Here is an 8,697-nt window from a genome sequence, read left to right as displayed (position 1 = left end):
GTTACCTGCCCTACAATTCCACTTACTCTTTTTTTTAATTAAAAAATTTTTTAAAATTTATTTTTGTGAGAGAGAAAGAGAGTGCATGAGTGGGGGAGAAGCAGAAAGAGAGGGAGACAGGGAGTCTGAAGCAGGCTCCAGGCTGTCAGTACAGAGCCCGACATGGGACTTGAACTCACCAACTGTGAGATCATGACCTGAGCCAAAGTTGGAGGCTTAACTGACTGAGCCACCCAGGTGCCCCTCCACTTATTCTTAAAATAACAAAATTGTAGAAATGGAAAACAGATTAGTGGTTACCAGGGATTAAGAGAGAGTAGGGGAAGGAAGAAATAGATGTGACTATAAAAGGGCAAATGAGGGTTCCTTATAGTGATGGAAATGTTCTATATCTTGACTGCATATGGGTGTCAATCAATACCCTGGTTATAATATTACATTACAGTATTGTAAGATGTTGCTCCTAGAGGAAACTAGGTAAAGGTTGCACGGTTCTCTGTATTATTTCTTACAACTATATGGAAATCTATAATTATCTTAAAACTTAAAAATTGAATTACAATAACACACACACACACACACACACACACACACACACACACAACAGAGTTCTTGCTAGCTGACTTGCTGACAGTCCTGAATCATACAGACTTGAGGTACTTAATTGGACCAATCAAGAGAAGAGTGGTTGTCTTGTTTTCTTTAATAGTCAGACCACACCTGAACATCATGTTTAGCTCTGAGAATCACATTTTCCAACAGGCATTGAGAAATGAAGTGAATCTAGAAGAGGCTTACTAGTAAACAAAAGATATGAAAATTCTCTCCAGTGAGAAAGCTGTGCTGACTTCTCAGAGCCTGGAGCCTGCTTCGGATTCTGTGTCTCCCTCTCTCTCTTCCCCTCCCCTGTTCCCACGCTGTCTCTCTCTCTCTCTCTCTGAAATAAATAAACGTTTAAACAAATTTTAAAATTTAAATAAAACTATCATCTTTCATCCTCTTAATATTTTAGAAGAATTTCAGATTCTGGTTATGACTCTTGGTGAGGAATTCCATCAACTAGACCCTGTTGTTGAACTATCGGTAGATTTAGAGACTCAGAGAATTTCTGTGTATATGCGGTGTCACTCAAAGTTGTTTGGATAAATTGAGAATCAGAACAATGGAAAGTGGGTTGTTGAGGAGGATTTGGTGGGGGGTATGGGGTTTCACTCAAGCCTTGCCAAAATCAGAGGGGCTTTCCTTGACTCTTAACAAAGAAAACCACCTTTTCCAATCTGAAAGATTTGGCCTTGATGGAGGAGCACTGTCACATGCATGGTTGTTCAGTTCTCTTTTAGATGGTACAGACCATCTTGTTTGGCTAACACTGTCTTCAGATACATTAACTGAATTGATTAGGCTACAGCCTTCCTCTTCATCAGTTCCATTGCAACACTAAAGCTATCCCTTGGTCCTTCAGTTAGGTATAAGTGCTTCCCAGGCCTCCTCAATACACATTTTATAATCATAGTCTAGGTTGTATCTCCTCCAGATGGGTGGCTCTCCTCCATTATATGTCAGTGTTCACTAGTTTCACTGCAAACCTGGGAGTTCTCCAGTCTAATTCCCTACCTAATGACGTCAGCAGCCTCAGAGTCAATTGCTACAAAATCACTTTTGCTCATGGGTGGAGCAGAATATTTAGAGTGAGTAAAAATGAGCTTTCTAAAAATAGATATTGCTGAATTTTTAAAAATCTGGGCATTTAAAGAGCCTACTGTTTATTATCTGCTCTTCTCATTTTCAGAGAACAGACTTTTCTTAAACACAGGGCTCCTAAAGTCCTGTTAGGTAACAATATTCTTCTTAGACAAAGTCTGGCACATTCTGTGTAACTCAGGCAGGAAGAACATGGCTGCCTTCCTCCTTATCACCCAGATACGGGAGCTTCTGGGAGTCCTGGGAAAGTTGTGTTTCCATTCTGTAGCTAATTAGCGTTGAATTTGGCTGAGTTTGCCTGGCTGGCTCTGTCGGTTGAGCATCAAACTCTTGATTTTGGCTCTGGTCATGATCTCAGGGTTTCATGAGTTGAGCCCTACGTTGGGCTCCGAGCTGACCATGTGGAGCCTGCTTGGGATTCTCTGCCTCCCTCTCTCTCTGCCCTTCCTCCACTTGCACTGTCTCTGTCTCTCTCAAATTAAATAAATAAATAAACTTAAAAAAATTGGGCTGATGGTAGCCTGATGGTCTGCCTGGATGGCCCAAGTTTTGTCATCCCTGGATGAATAATTATTATTCATGCTCCCTTTCACTCTCTGAAGTGTCCACTTTAGGTGATAAATTATATGATCACCCCAATTCTAATTGTGTGGTTTCTTAACTCTAAGAGGGTCCATGTTTCCAGATGAGAGAATGAAGACAGTTAATTGTGAGGAATAATATGCTAGGGAAAGAGGACCTATTAAGCCTTATCTTTGGGTGGCTTGGGCTTGATTTTCCAAAACTCATCAAAGAAGAAATCTACGTTGTTAGAAACCATTTTGAGGGTAAATTACCTTCAAAAAAAGGAAGGAAGGTACTATATTCCTAAGCAGGGCTTTGAGGGGGGAGGGACAAAGAGAGAGGGAAAGAAAATCTCAAGCAGGCTCCACGCCCAGCACGGAACCCACCACAGAGCATTATCTCACAACCATAAGATCACCACCATGAGATCATGATCTGAGCCAAAACCAAGAGTTGGACACTTAATTGACTGAGTCATCCAGGTGCCCCTTAAATAGGACTTCTTATGAGCTGTATAAGCTAAGTCTGTCTATCTGGCCTCTTCCCATCTATCTATATGTGAGTTAAACTAGCCCAAAGCCATCCCCTTCCACATAAGACACAGCGACGTAGGTGACTCCAGGCAAACTGCAAAGTAGAAGGCTCAGGCTTCCTCTTTGGCTGCCCTTCCCATCCTACATGGCATTCTTTTCTCCCAATGACCCATGAAGGAAAGACACAGTGTCCACTCAGAATCTCCTCCTGCTGGGAAGCCTCCTTTGCACAGGGTGAAGTGCTCCCCCCTGCCTGGCAGCCCCTCCATGTTCTCTCCCAGAGCACACACCCCCAGTGTCACATGGCCTCTCACTGTCTGGCCCCCAAAGTAGACTCTATGCCACATGAGGGCAAAGACTGCTTCCTTTTCTATAAAATGAAGATGAGTGGGTGTTGCACTGACCTTAAAGTATTAACTGACAATCACATATGTAAAGAATTAGGCAGTTAGTTCCCTTCCTACTTGAAACAGTTTTCTCCATTTTCATCTGTCAATCAGCCACATAGTTTCAGTGGCTGGAATTGTCCCCACACCAAAATGCCAGGGCCCATAACTCTTGTTGGTAGTTTGGGGTTCCTGCAGGACCTGTCTTGGATTTTTTCAGATCATTTTTTATTATTCCCTCTACTCTGCTTCTATTTTAAAAATAAAAGTTTAGGGGTGCCTGGGTGGCTCAGTTGGTTAAGCGGCCGACTTTGGCTCAGGTCACCATCTCACAGTTCATGAGTTCGAGCCCTGCATCGGGCTCTGTGCTGACAGCTCAGAGCCTAGAGCCTGTTTCAGATTCTGTGTCTCCCTCTCTCTGACCCTCCCCCGTTCATGCTCTGTCTCTCTCTGTCTCAAAAATAAATAAACGTGAAAAAAAATTTTTTTTAAATAAAAAAAAAATAAAAGTTTATAAATACAACCTACATACAAAAAATTATTTTAAATAAAGGTGAACTTATATAGTTTAGGAAAGACTTTTTTTTTCCCCTTGGTATTTTCACTTGACAAAAGAAGCACTTTTATATGGACTTTTACAGGCAGTCAAACTTAGCCATTATTTTCCCTGACAGTCTGGCCACTTATGAATGGTTAGACATTCAGCAGAAGATTCTGACCAAGGAGACTCACAACTCCCTTGCAACATAAAACGCTGCTCTCTATCCCACTGAATTTCATTCAACAGACATTTATGAAATCTCACTATGTGCAAAGGGCTGTGCTAACACCCACCCCTTTGAAACTTGCCCATTGAGAGCTACATATTTAGGTTTTAGGTGGTATTGTCCCCTGCCACCGTGAAGACCTTGACACTATCTCTGTTGGCTGTTAAAATCCCCCCAAATTTAAAGCTGCCTCCAGAATGGGTCAGCCTAAAATCACTTGGCACTTGAAGAATCTTGTTTACCAGATTTTATGTTTATTATAGTGGATCTATAGCATACAACTCAGATTTCCCCTTCAGGACGATGGCAGACAGATCCCAAGATTGCCTCCACGATTCCTACCCCCTGATGCTCATGCCTTATGTAATCTCTCCTCCCCTCCCCAGCTCTCCTGGATGGGACATGTAGTGTGCTTCTAGTCCATAGAATATAGCAGTAGTAAAGGGATTGTGAGATATAATTAACGTCCCAAGTCAGTTGATTCTGAGTCAATCAAAAGAGTGAGCCTGAGTTAATCAGTCGAATGCACTTGAAATAGACACTGACAGTGTCTGCAAGTGAAAGACTCTTCCTGAAGGCTTCATGAAGTAATTGGCTATGTTAGAAAAGCCCATGTGGCAAAGAATATGGATAACTTCTAGGGTGTGAAGGTGGCCAGCAGGCAATAGCCAGCAAAAAGCCAGGCCTGCATTCATACAGCCGCAAGGAAATGAGTTCTGCCAATAATTTGAATAATCTTGGAAATGGAGTCTTCCTCAGTGGAGCTTCAGATGAAAACACAACCCAATCAACACGTTGACTACAGCCTGTAAGACCCTGACCAGAGGACCCAGTTAAGCCATGTCCAGACTCCTACTCCATGGAAATGATGAGATAATAAATATGTGCTATTTTAAAACTCTAAGTGGTGATTTGTTTCTGTGCAACATATAACTAACACAAAGACTGAGGCTCTCATTCTCCCAGTTCCTGTGGTGTGGGTGCTGCGTCCCTCCCTGGAAGTACCCTCAACCAAAGGTAGCCACCTCCCCCATGGCTGCTTCCCTTTCTCCTCATGGGCAGTCAGCTCCAAAGACTGGTCAATGATTGGCCAAACGGGCAGGAAGGCAGGGAAATGTGAGGGCATAGCCTGCTTGCTTCGAGCTGGGACAGCTCTGAAGGACTATGTCAGAACTCATCATGGGACTGACTGAAGCCTCTGTTGTGACTGCAAGGCATTCAACCCCCATCCCTCTCTCTCTAACCCTGCTTTCTTTTTTTTTAATTTTTAAAAAAATATTTATATATTTTTGAGAGAGAGAGAGAGAGAGTGAGCGAGCACAAGCAGAGGAGAGGCAGAGAGTGGAGACACAGAATCTGAAACAGTCTCCAGGCTCTGAACTATCAGCACAGAGCTCGACGTAGGGCTCAAAATCACAAAACGTGAGATCATGGCCTGAGCTGAAGTCAGATGCTTAACCAACTGAGACACCTAGGTGCCACTGTCACCCTGCTTTCTTTATCTCCTTGGGATTGACACTAAGGTCAACCCTCAAGTTGACCCTGAGACCATTCCACAAAATACTCCCTACATGCCAATCTCTACCTCATATCTGTTTCCAGAGAACCCAACCTAAAATAGTTATAACATTTTTTAAAATTTTAATTAATTGATTTATTGATTGATCAAGTAAGTATATGGGGCTTGAATTCATTCACGACTCAGAGATCAAGAGTCACATGCTCTACCAACTGAGCCAGCCAGTTATAACTGCAGTTATAATCGTTTTTTTTTAATACATCACTATTGTCATGTGATCTCCCCCAAAGTCTGAGAGCTAAAGGAAAAGGCAATTGAGAAAGGAACAGGTACTGGTATACTTGTTTAAATTTGCTTTTGTTTTATAAGCACAGATTCCCTTATTATTTTTCAATATCTTTCTTTTTTAAGATTATTGATTCTTTTAAAAATTTTATTAAGAAGGCAATGGGGTGGTCTTTAAAAATTATCGAAATACATTCTTTTTATTTTATAGAATGGGCTATGGAGGCTCGGTGTGTGTGTGTGTGTGTGTGTGTGTGTGTGGCCTGTCTAGCTCATTCACTCAATCAACAGATATTTATCAGGACTGGAGCTGGACTCCTTGTAGGCTGTGCAGAATGTACATACAGATGCATGGAGAGTCACACTGAAGCCATGCGGCTTCCTGTTTTGACATCACTAGTGCTGGAGCTCAGTGAGATTCTCTGGCTCAATGGTCACATGCTCCCTCTCCCCGTGGTGTGGTCTTACCTGTATGAGGAACTTAGCTTACTTAGCTCCTTTTATTTCTCTTGGACTGGGAAACCACACAAATCTGGTGGTGAATCCACCACCAAATCATGACTTAAATTCTGGTATGTGATTGCATAGATTGAAAGGGTCACATTCTATTTTTGATTCATTATTCTAAATAAGGTGGTTTACTCTGATTTAACAATAATGGTCAGCAACACCTCCACATTTCTTACCATGTGCCTGGCACTGTTTAAACAGTTAAAAAATATGAATTCAGTTAATCCTTCCAGCAAACCCAGGTGGTAGCTAACATTCACGTTATTAACAGATAAATGCCCAGAAGTGTGTTTGACTTGTCTATAGCTTTCATTTCAGAAAAACGGCCTGGGTTTATGAACTAATGCTTGGAAAGACCAGTGAAACTTTCATGTTTTCATGAAACCCTGGGTTTGCTAATAATTCTTTCTCCCTTTGGAAAATAATCTCTTTTAGGTGTGGGTATTATATAAAATGCATGCCTACTCTTAACCATTCTGGCACCAATTACTAAAGTTTAAAATAGTCCAGGCTCATCACCTCTTTTCCCTCTCCCTTCCCTGCCCGCCTTCTGATATTCCTCTGTTCCTAGACATGTCCCTTGCAAATGGGAGAGAGGATGAGCAGAAACTCACATCTGTCAGACACAGTTACCTGTTATCATCTCTGCTAAAGACCAGGTGGTTGAAGAGCTGGAAATTAATGGGATGCTCTGTCAAGGGCATTTTCCACCCAAGCCCTGTCCTTCCTGCCATGGAGATCTGCCTGTTTCTTCCAAGATCTAGTGTCTTCAAACCTCCCGACAATAGGAGAGCATCTGTATGTTATAATTTTATTTCGAGTTGTGAGCTTTCCCTTTATCACCAAAAAGTTCCTGGAAAAACACCAAATTAGTTCCACTTTACTGAATAACAGAATGTGTTTGCCATCCACTGTATATTTTTAACCAATAGTTGTTTCTGGCCACCTTCTATTGGTGTTGTATTGCCCTGTGTTGAATACTGAAAGAGCATATGTCTTAGTCTCTGCCAGTGGTGAATGTTTGGAGAGAAAAAATAAGCTCAAATGGACAAAACGAGAAAAATAAATGCTTCTGTTGTATCTTTTTTTGCTAAGTTGTAAAATGCATCTGTATCCCTTCTCCTCTGTTTTGTTTAGAACCTCAGTATATTAGTCTCCTATTGCTGCTATAACAAAGTACCACAAACTCAGTGGCTTATTTTATTGTGCTTTGTTTTCCAGTGCTTCACAGATACAGCATTTTATTTTTTTACAAACTGAAGGTTTGTGGCAACCCTCCACCAAGTAGGCCCATCAGTGCCATTTTTTCCAACAGCATTTGCTCAATTTCTATCTCTTTGCCACATTTTGGTAATTCGCACAAAATTACAAACTTTTTCATATTATTATATTTGTTATGGTGATCTGTGATCAGCAGTTAGGACTCGCTGAAAGCTCAAATGATGGTTAGCAATTTGTTAGCAATGAAGTATTTTTAAATTCAGGTATGTATATTTCTTTTTAGACAATGCTATTGCACACTTAATGTACTATAGTATAGGGTAAACATAACTTTTATATACACTGGGAAGCCAAAAAATTCATTTTACTTGCTTTATTGCAATATTTGCTTTTTTGCAGTGGTGTGGAACTGAACCAATATCTCGAAGGTATGCCTGTACTGTCTCATAGTTCTGGAGATCAGAGTTCCAAAATGGGTCCCAGTGCACTAAAATCCATTCCTTCTGGAAACTCTAGGAGGGAATCTATTTTCTTGCTTTTACTGACTTATAGAAGCTGCTCACATTCCACAGTCCCCTCTGTCTTCAAAGCCAGTAATGGCAGTCAATTCTTTCCCACCCTGCATCACTAGGACAATAACTTTTATGCTTCCCTCTTCTACATTTAAAGGACCCTTGTGGGGCCCCTGGGTGGCTCAGTCAGTTGGGTGGCCAACTACAGCTCAGGTCATGATCTCACAACTTGTGAGTTCGAGCCCCGTGTCGGACTCTGTGCTGACAGCTCAGAGCCCGGAGCCTGCTTTGGATTCTCCCTCTCTCTCTCTCTCTCTCTGACACTCCCCCCCACTCTCTCTCTCTCTCTCAAAAATAAATAAACATTAAAAAAAAATAAAATAAAGGACCCTTGTGATTACATTTGGCCACCTGAATAATACAGGATAATCTCCTATATTTTACAGTCAGCTGATTAACATCCTTAATTCCATCAGCAACCTGCATTCTTCCTTATCATGGAACATAACACATTCACAGGTTCTGGAGATTAAGACATAGACATTTTTGGGGGAGAGGAGCAATATTTTATCACATCCAGCATTGTATATTCTTCAAAGGATGCCATGTAGGTCAATGGATATTTCTATTAAAAAAATAAAACATGAGAAATAAAATGAAAAGTTTATCATATCTCAATGTTTTTTAATGCAAGAACAC

This window comes from Neofelis nebulosa, chromosome 6, assembly GCF_028018385.1.
Source record: "Neofelis nebulosa isolate mNeoNeb1 chromosome 6, mNeoNeb1.pri, whole genome shotgun sequence".
NCBI classification, from domain to species: domain Eukaryota; kingdom Metazoa; phylum Chordata; class Mammalia; order Carnivora; family Felidae; genus Neofelis; species Neofelis nebulosa.
This window is presented reverse-complemented; position numbering follows the sequence as displayed.